The sequence below is a fragment of the Mus caroli genome, unplaced genomic scaffold (genome assembly GCF_978045245.1).
Source record: "Mus caroli unplaced genomic scaffold, Mus_caroli_1 scaffold_8, whole genome shotgun sequence".
Classification (NCBI taxonomy): Eukaryota; Metazoa; Chordata; class Mammalia; order Rodentia; family Muridae; genus Mus; species Mus caroli.
This window is the reverse complement of record NW_028227263.1, coordinates 66,899,342-66,912,901: the sequence shown is the minus strand read 5'-3', so window position 1 is coordinate 66,912,901 and position 13,560 is coordinate 66,899,342.

The following is a 13,560-nucleotide window of genomic DNA, read 5'->3' as shown; positions in this document are numbered from 1 at the left end:
AGGGATGTATTGAGAGGAACCCTGCAGCAGGAGAAGGGCTCCTGCTCTCTGAGGAAGGAGGGATGTATTGAGAGGAACCCTGCAGCAGGAGAAGGGCTCCTGCTCTCTGAGGAAGGAGGGATGTATTGAGAGGAACACTGCAGCAGGAGAAGGGCTCCTGCTCTCTGAGGAAGGAGGGGATGTATTGAGAGGAACCCTGCAGCAGGAGAAGGGCTCCTGCTCTCTGAGGAAGGAGGGATGTATTGAGAGGAACCCTGCAGCAGGAGAAGGGCTCCTGCTCTCTGAGGAAGGAGGGATGTATTGAGAGGAACCCTGCAGCAGGAGAAGGGCTCCTGCTCTCTGAGGAAGGAGGGATGTATTGAGAGGAACACTGCAGCAGGAGAAGGGCTCCTGCTCTCTGAGGAAGGAGGGGATGTATTGAGAGGAACCCTGCAGCAGGAGAAGGGCTCCTGCTCTCTGAGGAAGGAGGGATGTATTGAGAGGAACCCTGCAGCAGGAGAAGGGCTCCTGCTCTCTGAGGAAGGAGGGATGTATTGAGAGGAACCCTGCAGCAGGAGAAGGGCTCCTGCTCTCTGAGGAAGGAGGGATGTATTGAGAGGAACCCTGCAGCAGGAGAAGGGCTCCTGCTCTCTGAGGAAGGAGGGATGTATTGAGAGGAACCCTGCAGTAGGAGAAGGGCTCCTGCTCTCTGAGGAAGGTGTGGGGTTGAGAATGAAGGTGGTTTTCGGGAACTCAGCCTATGGGAGTTGAAAATGTATGTATAGGCTTCTTGCTGTTGTATAATTCATAGTAGTGGAAAAGAAAACATAGCTTAAGCATTCTGCAATAGGGGCTTGGCTAAATAAATTATAGTCCTCTCATATGGTGACATACCATACCATCATTAAAAACACGTCATGTTTTGGCTTGGGGCATGGCTAAATGGATAGAGAATGTTCAAGGCCCTGGGCTCAATGGATCTCTACCACTGAAGTAAATGTATGTAATATTTCATATATAGCAGAACATACATATTTCAGTGAAACCACAGGGGGATTTTTTAAAAGGGGAACCTGAGAAGAAAGAGAACCTGTTTAAGTGTTTTAGCAAATCTGAGGCCTCTAAAGAAAAATCAATACATTTGACTACATAAAGAATTAAAGTTTCAAAATAACGTGAGAAGAAAGGGGGTAAAAACATTAAAATGTCAGCATTATGAGCTAGGAACATGACTCAGTGGGTGAGTGTGCTTGCTGTGCAAATATAAGATCCCCGGCTCCCACGTAAAGAGCAGGTGTGGTGGCTAGGACCCCTGGAAGAGCAGTCAGCATTAACCGCAGAGCCATCTCTCCAGCCCATTTTGTTTGTTTTTTTAAGACATTGTCTCCTACAGCCCAAGCTGGCCAGCTTCTATGGCCAAGCTGGAACTCACTATGTAGCCAAGACTGGCCCGAATTCATAATTCTCTTGCCTCTGCCTCCCAAGTACTGGGATCATAGGCATAGGCCTGGCAAGATACTGGATAAATCTTGATAAAGTAAATAAAGATCTTAACTACAAGATTTTTGTTGTTGTTTTTGCTCCCAGCTCAGTGGTACAATACTTATCTAGCATCCAGGGGCTCAAAACCCAGAGAGTCTGAGGGGAAGCAAGGGACGAGGGAGGGGGGCTACTTACTAACTCGTGATGTATCCTGTCTGCAATCCTTGCTGAGGCAGGAGGATCTCTATTTCAAGGTCAGCCTGAGCAACACTGAAAAATCTGTGTAGCTCACAGATTTTTATCATCAACACTATCAGCAGCAACAACAACAATAAAGCTGGGAAGGCTGGGGCCAGCAGAACTCTGAGTTTGAGGCCAGCCTGATCTACAGAGCAAGTTTTAGGATAGCCAGGGCTACACAGAGAAACCCTGTCTTGAATAAAGAAAACAACAGCAACAAAACCCCAAGCTTTTGAGTGGGTAGGTGGACCGGGGGCTGAGGCAGAGCAGTGGGAGGAAGGAAAGCAGGTCCCTCCAGCCTTGCTGGTGGATGTGCAACCAGCTGAGCATCCAGGGATGGCTTGGTTTGGCAATATTTATCATGACGATCACATCTCCCTTCTACCCAGCACTTTCAGAATTGTATTCTACAGAACACATGGGAGATGAGGAACTAAGAAGGTTTTCCTATGCAACATTATTTATAGCTGGAAGTTTCCTAAATGTCCATCAGAGAGGTAAGATGAATTTAATTGCCTGCCACTGTGGATACAGCTGTAACACACAGGCTCTACACTATGGAGCAATCCCAGAGATAAATGAAGTAAGAATGTGTGTGTGTGTGTGTGTGTCTGTGTGTGTGTGTGTTGTGTATGGGGCATATGTGTTATATGTATGTGTGTGTGTATGTGTGTGTGTTTGATGACACAATCTCACCTATGGCTCAGGCTGCCTTAAAACTAACTTGTAGCTCAGAATGGCCTTGAACTCACAGTGATCTTCCCGCCTCAGCAACAGGAGGGCTAGGATCACAGATTTAAGCCTCCACACCCAGTCGGATATTTTTAAGGGGAAAAAATACATAGACCCATATCTTGTTTTCATACATGTGTATGAGAGCTGGAAAGACACAAGAAACTGACAACATGGTTTGTTTTCCAGGGAAACCGAAGAACAAGACCAGAGATTTCCCAACGTATCTGTCTCTATCTATCCATCTGTCTATCTATCTATCTATCCATCCATCTATCATCAATCTGTAAGTGTGGATATAAAATACTTATTTGTGTGTGTGTGACACACATATCATGATACATGTGTGAAGTGTCTGTTCTCTCCTTCCATCATGTGGGTACCAGAGATTGAACTCAGGTAGTTGGCCTTAGCAGCAAATGCCTTATCCACTAAACCATCTCACCAGCCCCATCCTTGTTTAACCATATGGATGAGCACAGTATTTATTTATATATAAGTCAAGTTAAATCAAGAGTTGAGCTACATAAGACCATAAAAACAGCAAGATGAAAGTCCAAGGTTTTGGTTGTTTGTTTATGTGTTTGTTTGAGACAGGGCTTCTGTAGACTAGGTTGTTCTCAGACTTGCTAAGCAGTCAAGGACGATCATGGTTTCTTGGTCCCCCTGCCTGTTGCTGGGCTTCATTCAGGTGTGCACCCATGCTCAGTTTATAGGGTGCTGGAGATGGACCTCAGGGCTTGTGCATGGAAAAAGCACACTACCAACTGAACTGCATCCCTAGCCAATGGTCAAGTTACAGATGAAGCGACTTCATGTCTGGGGTTTCTCTTTGACATAAGTGGGACTGAGAAACAGGGGGCACAGCATGACTGACTTAACAAAGGGAAACAACCAGCCGAATGCTCAGTGATCGAGGGTTTGGTTAAATAAATTATGGGCCTCGCTCTGAGAATGAGGCACTGGGCCATCATTTAAAAATAGTAGAGCATGGGCTGGTGAGATGGCTCAGCGGTTAAGAGTATTCCCACCACACACAGAGACACACATATGCCCCAATGCACACCACACACACACACATACACCACATATACATATACCACACCACACATGTACATATAATACACACACACACACCACATATACATATAGCACACACACATACCACACACATGTACATATAACACACACTAACACACAAACACACACACCACAGACACACACACATATACTGTGGGAACTAAAACGGGGCCTGGGAAAGAGGGGGGAGGGAGGATAGCCCACATCTGGCCAGAGTTCCACCTATGCTCTGGGCAGGTGGACCTGGGAGGGCTGCTAGTGGCCCCAGGTAGGCATCTAAGCCTCTGACCCACTCAATGGGGGGTGGACAAGGGGCAACCCCCAAAACCAAGGGGCCCAGGACAACACCCTGTGCCCCAGGGTTATGGGAAAGAGGACTGAGGGAGAGAGGTTCTCACACAGGCGAGAGTCTGAGCAGTGGGCCTTGACTGGAGCACAGGAAGGCCTTCCATTGGGAGATTAGAAACGGCTCATTAGGAGAAAGCCTATCCCATCCTCTAAGCGAGGCGGGCCTTGATGAATAGAGATAGTCTATGGTTTTAGAGCTTTATTATAGAAAGGCAGGGGGAAAGAGAGAAGGTAGAAAAGAGAGAGACCGGCCATGGCCAAGAGGAAAGAAGGGGGAAAGGAAAGAGAGAGAAGAAAGGCTAGAGAATAAGAGGAAGAGAGAGGAGAGGAAAAGACAAAGAGAGGAGTGAGAGAGTGAGGATTAAGAGAGTGAGGTGGGGCCAAACAGCCCCTCTTATGGTCTTTACTGTTGCTAGGTAACTGGGGAGGAGTTTAGCCTGAAGGTGAGAAGCTTGGGACATTGCTAGCCATGCTTCTCTTGTTGGGGCTGTGGGGGGCGGTAACTTCGACAGGAGCCAGGGTCCAGGAGACATGAGAGAACTCCTTCCGTCCCATGTAGGTGAATTATCACCACCGGTCCCGGGGTTCAACATCTAGCCTCAACTGGAAACCAGGCTGTCTGTGCATAGCACAATGCCCAACAATATACATATAACATACACACACACACACACACACACACACAGAGCAAGGTCCTGTGTCAAAGAGGAGGAGCAGAAGATGTTGCTTAGTTGGTAGAACATTTGCCTATAGCCTCAGGAACGTCTGGAGTCCATCCCTACCAGGTGCGGTAGCATACACAGGTAACCTGAGAACTCAAGAGCTATACACATAAAATAGATATGAGGAAGGTAAATAAATAAACTCTCAAGAAAATAAAAAATAAAGAGCCGGGCAGTGGTGGCGCACACCTTTAATCCCAGCACTTGGGAGGCAGAGGCAGGAGGATTTCTGAGTTCGAGACCAGCCTGGTCTACAGAGTGAGTTCCAGGACAGCCAGGGCTACACAGAGAAGCCCTGTCTCAAAAATCCAAAAAGAAAGAAAGAAAGAAAGAAAGAAAGAAAGAAAGAAAGAAAGAAAGAAAGGAAGGAAGGAAGGAAGGAAGGAAGGAAGGAAGGAAGGAAGGAAGGAAGGAAAAGAAAAAAGAAAAAACAAACAGACAATACCACATGGGAAGACATAAGAAATGGTCTGCTCATGTGAGGGGCAGGTGATCTCTGAGTTTGAGGCAGCCTGGTCTACAGAGTGAGTTCCAGAACAGCCAGGGCTACACAGAGAAACCCTATCTAGAAAAATTTTTTTTTTGATTTTTAAATTATGTAAATGAGTGCTTGTCTGTGTGTGGGTTCATATATGCGAGTACAGGTGCCCTCTGTAGCCTAAAGATGTTGTTGGACCCGCCAGGAGCTGGAGTTATAAGTGGTTTCGAGCTGCCAAGAGCATGTGTGTGTGTGTGTGTGTGTGTGTGTGTGACTGAGATTCTCTGCAAGAGCGGGTTACACTCTTAACCACTTAGCCACTGCTCCAGCCCAGCCCTGTTGCTCCTTTCAACTTGCTTTGAAGTTAGTTGTGTCAGATGCAAATTTCTGCTTGCAACTGGATATTTGTAACTGGAGGTGATCATAGAGCAAAAGCTTAGCATCTCTGAAAGCTCTGGGTTAGGTCCCTAGCACCACTCCCCCCACCCCACCCCCCCCCACCCCTACCCCCCCCCACACACATACAAATAATTTGACACACATAAATAGTGAGATTAATATCAACAATTTTCAAAAGGCCTCACAAGGTGTTTGAGAAACACGAACATTATAAACTGGACAAAGGATTGGCATCTAAAGTTCTCAGAAGAGGAAATGAAAAGGCCAGTGGACACAGGTAAGATGGCCAGCCTTGATTACATTCAGGAAAGTGCATCAAAAACAATGAACTTCCTCCTATGAGCTTGGCAGCCGTTTAGACTCATTCCCGACATCTCGAGTTAGACAGGGTATGGAACATTCACACACTCCTAGGGGACCAGTGACTTGTTCTATTGAGACAGAAAAACTGCAAGGTATATATAAAGTTTAAATGCATACACTTTGTGAGCCCGCGACACTGTTTGGGGGAATTTATGCTAAAGATGGCTGGAGTGGGAGGAGCCAGGACTAACAGACAGGATAAGATTTATTGCCAGTGCTCCATCTTACAAATGTCTGTATGACCTGCTTGTTGTTATTGCTGTGTCCAAAGCACCTGACAAGAACGGCAGAAGGGAGGAAGGAAGGGTTTGTTTTGGCTCTGGGTTTGAGAGAGGATCCAGTGGTTCATGGTGGGAAGGCTTGGCGGCAGGAAGGCGAGGGGGCTCACCACACCAAATCTGTAGTTAGGATACAAAGAGAGTGGCAGCCGGCTTGCTCTCCCTTTTCTCACTTTTTATTCCAGCCCACGCATTCAGGAGGAGTTTTTCTCCTGGACTAAACCATGTTAGGGATGGACACACCTCTGACCTTCTGAAGGTGTCTCCTTCCTAAAAGGTTCCAAGTCTAGTGATGTTGACTATTAGCCACCATGCTATCCAGTCGGCCGATTAACACTCCACAGGAAAGTGTACCGTGGCTGGGTTTAGCCTTCCTATGTGATCTCACCTCAACTCTTAAGTTTCCCATCTCCCGCCTCCCAGTGCCGGGAACACAGGCAGGTAACACAGGGTCTGATAACTGCAGTATATTTCTAAGTCACAAAAAGCAAGTTTCAAAGGCTGGAGAAATGGTTCTTGTTGCTCTTGTTGAGAACCTGACTTTAGATCCCAGCATCTCTGTGAGTTCTACACAGGACAGTCAGAGCTACACAGAGAAACCCTCTCCTGAAAAAAAAAGAAGGAGGAGGGAGAAAGAGGAAGGAGGAGGAGAAAGGAGGAGGAGGAGGAAGAGGAGGAAGAGGAAGAGGAGGAAGAGGAGGAGGAGGAAGAGGAGGAGGAGGAGAAAGGAGGAGGAGGAGGAAGAGGAAGAGGAGGAAGAGGAAGAGGAAGAGGAGGAAGAGGAAGAGGAGGAGGAGGAGGAGGAAGAGGGGGAAGAGGGGGAGGAAGAGGGAGAGGGAGAGGGAGAGGGAGAGGGAGAGGGAGAGGGAGAGGGAGAGGGAGAGGGAGAAGGAGAAGGAGAAGGAGAAGGAGAAGGAGAAGGAGAAGGAGAAGGAGAAGGAGAAGGAGAAGGAGAAGGAGAAGAAGAAGAAGAGGAAGAGTTTATTTTGACTCCCATTTTAAGAAAGTCTATTAAGGAGGCAGCAGGTATGTGGGTAGCTGGTTACATGGTATCTGTGATCAGTAAGATGCTGAGTTCATCTTCTTTTTATTGGTCCAGGACCAGGGGGATGCTGCAGCCTACTTCAGCTAAACCTTTCTGGAACACCCCACAGGCACACCCAGTCAAACTGAGAATAAAGATGAGCCACCACGTCTACCATGTGACCTGACCCTGTAAGATAAATAGAGTCCTTAAGATAGTCAGCCTTGGTAATACCCAAGATACAATTTGCAAAACACATGAAACTCAAGAAGAAGGGAGACCAAAGTGTGGATACTTCGATCCTTCTTAGAAGGGGGAACAAAATACCCATGGAAGGAGTTACAGAGAAAAACTTTGGAGCAGAGACTGAAGGAAAGACTATCCAGAGACTGCCTCACCTGGGGATCCATCACATATACAGTTACCAAACCCAGACACTATAGTGGATGCCAACAAGTGCTTGCTGACAGGAGCCTGATAAAGCTGTCTCCTGAGAGGCTCTGCCAGTGCCTGACAAATACAGAAGTGGATGCTCACAGTCATCCATTGGACGGAGCACAGGGTCCCCAAGGAAGGAGCCAGAGAAAGGACCCAAGGAGCTGAAGGGGTTTGCAGTCCCATAGGAGGAACAACAATATGAACTAACCAGTACCCCCAGAGCTCCCTGGGACTAAACCACCAACCAAAGAAAACACATGTCTTTAGCTGCATATGTAGCAGAGGATGGCCTAACTATCAATGGGAGGAGAGGCCCTTGGTCCTTTGAAGGTTCTATGCCCCAGTATAGGGTACTGCCAGGGACAGGAAGCAGGAGTGGGTGGGTTGGGAGAGGATAGGGGATTTTCAGAGGGGAAACTAGGAAAGGGGATAACATTTTAAATGTAAATAAAGAAAATATCTAATTAAAAAAAATATAGTCATTGTTGGAGCAAGCGGGGCCAAAGGGAGCCGAGTGATGGCGCACGCCTTTAATCCCAGCACTCGGGAGGCAGAGGCAGGCGGATTTCTGAGTTTGAGGCCAGCCCGGTCTACATAGTGAGTTCCAGGACAGCCAGGGCTACACAGAGAAACCCTGTCTCGAAAAACCAAAAAAAGAAAAAATAAGAAAAAAAAAAAAAGTCAGCGGAGAGTTTTATGCCCAGCAGTGAACAATGGTACCCTGGCTGTCTCCACTGACATTGCATTTGGGAAAAGCCCAGGTATAGTTCAGCTGGCACCATGCCTCCTTTGTCTTCTCAGGCAGACTGAGCATATGCACACACCTCCTCCAGCTTTGAGGCGCTGGACGCTCCTGGGTTACCCCTACCCAATACACACATCTGTCTGTAAGCCCTTGGAGCTTTGCTGCCTGCCACCTGGGACTTCTCCACATCTTCTCTCCGTCTTGTCTTCCTGTACCAGCATTCTCCCTCTTCCCCCCACCTCTGCAACAGAGTCTATCACAGGGGGTCCAGCATATACAACAGCAGAATCAACTGCCTGGTGGACAGTGAGGCTCGGTGATCCGGCCGTTATCTCTAGGGGATGACAAATCCTGGATGGCCTGTGAGCAAAAACAAATCCAAACAGAGCAGATCCATCTTGTAGAGAAAGCACCCATCCCTGAGGCAGTGTGAGGCAGGCTGGGTAGTGGGAGGGCAGGGACATTAGGAAGGGACAGTCTGGAGGTTTCCAGAGTCGTGGTGAGAGGTGTGGAGGGAACCTGGGAGGAAGGTTGAAGAGGTGGCCGCCGGGTCACTGCTGAGCTGGTCAGATGCAGCTGGATAAGTTCTTCCTGAGCCAGTTTTCAAAAATAATTTCTCGGCACTGCTGTTTTCAAGAATTTGGTATGGCTTTTATTATGAAATTAATTGAAAACAGCTTTTTTTGGAAGAAGAAAACAAAACAGAGAGGAACATTTAGAGAGAACTTTCTCCAGAGAGACAGGAAGTGGAAAGGGGCCTGTTGCTATAGCTGCATCTGTGGAGAGGACAAAATGGGCGTGGAACCCAGTGGGAGAGGATGAGATGGGGAGAGGCACCCGGATAGCCAGGCAGGAAGGCTGAGCCCTGCACCCCTCTGCAGATCCCTGAGCACCCCGCTTCTGCCCTGGCTGAGCGCCGCACCTTGTGGGGGTTCCCTTGGGAGTTCCCGGAACATGTAAGTTCTCCATAGGCTCTGAACTTGGCAGGCAGACAAATATCTGCCACCATTGTCTGACACTCACAGGCTGGGCAACTGGCTTTGCGTGGTCACTTACCACCCCACGGCCATTGGCTTCCTCCTCTATACAATGGGACGGTCTTATCTGAAACCCTCAGAGCGTGACACCTCTGTGGATTTTGTCCCAAATGAAATATGTTTATCTTAGGTCAGCCAGACAGGGCTCCTTCATCCAGAACATCTGTCTCCTATAGGGGGGAAGCTGGGCAAGGGGCACCAACCAGATAGGATTAAAGAGTCATAAAAGTATTCCTATGACTGCCCAGGATGAAGTGTTATCCCTCCATGGAAGGGTGACAAGGGTGACAAGACCCTCCTAGGAGCCCCACAGCTTGCCGTGGCCTCCAGATTTCTGGAGTGTCTCAAGTCTGTGGTGAGGATTTTTTTTTTCCTGCCTTTTGTCTCCTACACAGAGGCCAAATCACGATCCTAAGGCTGTGGTCCTTAGAAACTGCGTGTCATCTATCACATGCCAAGAACTAAGCCCAGAGATCAAGTGACTTGCCTGGTCAATGGGCGGGGGCAGGATGCTGACCTCACCACCACAATGATAATTCTAATAGTCACATTTCCTGGACCCCATGACACACAGCCATGAACTCTACCCGTACGATTTCAGCTGCTACTGGTGTTGTGGTAGGGCCAGCCTGCAAAGCTCCCAGGCAGGGAAGAAGGGAAGCCAGCCGCCATATTCCCACTGACCCCCTGAAGGCCCTGTGTATGGTTTAGCAGTTTGTCGAACCCCATGTCAGATTCTTCAGAAATTCTTTTTCTCCCCTCTGTAGCCCCAGCTGGCTGGAACCCTGTGTGCCCTGGGCCAATCTTGAACTGACAATTTTCCTACTTCAGTCTGTCAAATGCTGATGTTACAGGCCTATGCCACCACGCCCAGCCCTTTTTTGAACAAGAGGACTCATGGTTTCATTTTGAGCTGGACCTTGCAATTCCTATAGCTGCTCCGGAGATATGGACTGATCCCCTAAGCATTTGATATCCACATGGGTAGCATTGAGGCCAACTTCCATAAGCCATGAAGATCCAGGGAAATGTAGGTCTGGGTGTCACCCGGGAACCTGGAGTGAGTTTTGGGGAACACAGACATCCTGGATCCAGGATGAGGAAGTTAAGACTAGAGGTCTAAGCCAGGCATGGCGGCACCCACATTTGATCCCAGCACACGGGAGCACAGCCAGGCAGATTTCTATGAGTTCAAGACCAGCCTGGTCTATATGGTGAGTTCCAAAACAGCCAAGACTACATCGATGATGATGATGAGAGGGAGAGAGAGAAAGAAAGAGAGAGAGAGAGAGAGAGAGAGAGAGAGAGAGAGAATGAGAGAAGGGGGAGGGGGAATAGAGCTCTCTAGTTCTATTTGCCAGGTAGTCTGTAAAACCTGGACTCCCAAGGACTTGGAATTCAAGATCATCAGCCGGGCAGTGGTGGCACATGCCTTTGATCCCAGCACTTGGAGGCAGAGGCAGGGGGATTTCTGAGTTCAAGGCCAGTCTGGTCTACAGAGTGAGTTCCAGGACAACCAGGGCTACTCAGAGAAATCTGGTCTCAGAAATAAAACAATAACAACAAAGACACAAAGACAAAAAGTGAAATCAAGGCTATTCTTGGCTATACAATGTGATGAAGGCCAGCCTGGGCTACATGAGACCCAGTCTCATGCAAAACAACAGGACTTCAGCAACCTACCTTTGAGGGAAGAAAACCTGGCTCAGAGAGGGCCTGAGGCATTCTCCAAGTGGCCAGCGTCAGCAGGGTAGAACGCCCAGGACATGGATGACCCAAAAAAGCTTGCCAATGACCTTGGCCATTCAAATCTACTGCTCAGGCGATCCCTGCAGCCCTTCCTTGGTCACCCCTCTTGCAGCCCAAGGGCCTCCCGGCCATTCCTGTCTTGAAACTGCCTTACCAGAAAATGTTGTTTTGGCCATTTAGCCTCTGTGTTTTACCCTCTTCTGTGACAGATCCCTGAGAAAATAACTTCAGGGAGGAAAGACTTGCCCAGGCCAGTCCTACCTCCCTGCCCTGGCTGGCGCTGCCGAGGGCTGGCAGAGGAATCCCTGCAATATGCCCTTTTAGCACCCCCAGGGACTGGGTTCCTGGTCTTTGGTGACAGATCACCACACAGCCTGTTAGGGGTGAGGGTGAGGGTGAGGTCCCCTGGAGAGGTGCCAGGGAAGCCAGCAGCCTGTCTTAAGGAACCTAAGGACACTCTTCAGTTTCTCCGTTTTCAAGGTCTCCCTTTGCGACTACATAGCTTCCCGGTTTTTCGGTTAGGGATACTTGTCATTGGATAGGAGACTCTTTTTATCCCCCTGAATAATATTAAGAGTAGGAAGTAGACACCGCCTCTTGGTGCTGCGGGTTAGCTCACCATTCTCATTCTTGTCCTGGGACGTTCCTCAGCCCGTCAGCCTCCACCCACCCACACAGTAGCTCCTTATGGTAGTTTCCCTTGCCTATCAGCATCAGGAAGAGAAAAATCACCAGATGTCCTACTACCTGTGAGAACATCGCCCCTTCTCACCCTGGGGAGACCTGTTCCAACCTGTCTCCCCTGCACACCCTTCCTACTCTACCTCAGTGGCCTGAAGCCTTTGTGGGAATTCTCTCGGTCGGTCCACAGCCTGTCACTCATCTTGACCCCCTCAGCTACGCCTCTCAGACCTCTATGCCACCCCTCCCCTCCCACGTGTCTGCCTCACTCACTTAGCCCTGAATTCCTTCCTGTTCAGTTTTCATGACCCCACCTCTCCAAAACCCCCACTTCTGCCAAACACACCAGAGCACCCCTCCCCATCTTGTCATCATGACCCCATCTTGTCATCGTGACCGTCCCACCTTTTCCTTGGATTCACCAGCTCTGGGATACCATCCCCCATTGCCAAGCAAGGCCAGGAAAGACCCGCCCAAACTTAATCCCTGACCTAGCCTCTCTGGGCCCCATTGGACTTGCAAGTGTATGTTCAGATGGCCCTGTCATCCTGCCTCTGTGCTGGCTGCCACTGATGCTCATCCTTGGATGGGAACCCTGTCACCATCTGCAAGCTGCCAGCCTCTCCGTTTTCCAGTCAATCTTGGATGTGCCCAGTGCTTAGCTAACCGCCATTCCATGACCTAACTCTGTTCTTAAGTGAGGCCTCAGTAGTCCCTTTTGGCCTCTCAAGCTTGCCAGGGGTCCCTCTGCCCTCTTTTCGCTGTGTAGGCCTCACAGTGCCCTTCTCCGCAACTGTTTATCAACCTTCAGAGCTCCTCCTGGGTGAGCCACACCCCAGGCCCAGCTGCTCTTGCCTCATTACCCTCAGTCAGTGTGACTACTTCCCTCTGAATCACAAAAATTCTCTTCCCTGATAAGGGATGGTTCGCAGGCACACATCACCTAACCCTCCCTGAAGGAAGAAGCCAGCCTACAGGGCACAGAGCCTCGAACTCGACTGGCTGTCAGGGTAGCAGTGTTGGGTCATGGTTAGCTGCGCTTGGTGAGCCCTCACAGGATGTCTTTTGGTTGCTCTGTCCCAGAGTGTCATGTTTGCATGTGAGGTCCCCACAAGTGCAAGCTCGCATGTAGGTTGAACACGTAAGTCAGCTGCTGGTGCTCTTTCGGGAGGCCGTGGTACTCTGGGGGTGAAGATGGGTCTTAGAGAGCGTTGGTGGGTTGTTCCTGCCTCCTGTTCATCCAGGTCTCTGCTTCCCTCATCTGCCAAGATAAGGAGCTCCGCCACAGTCAGCACTGGCACTCCACAGGGCTCCCCTGAGAGAGACTAACGCTGTGAATCCTTATTCATCCTCCTTCCCTTAAGTTGATTCCTTTGGGGATTTAAGTCACAGAGACTAAGCAGAAAAGGAACACACGGCATCCTCCTCTTTGGAACCTTCAGGAGAACGGCACCAGATGATGTGTTTATAAAAGGATAGAGATAGAGGGATATGTTCTATGGGGGTGTGGTGAGGTATGGGGAGAGGGGGTGCCTCAGTGGACCCACGCCAAGGCATCCCTTTCCCCTGAGGGACCAGTCACATGACGGTATAGTATAGACTAGAGTTTATTCAGGGCATGGGGAGGGGAGTTGAGAGGGTAGTAGAGGCAGAGAAAGGCAGAGAGAGGGAGAGAGTACAGAAGTAGAGGTCGTCGGTCATGGCCATGAGCATGTGGAGAGAGGAGGAAGGGAAGGGGGAAGGGAAGAGCTCAAGAGGGCAAGAGAGAAGCAAGCAGGAAGCAAG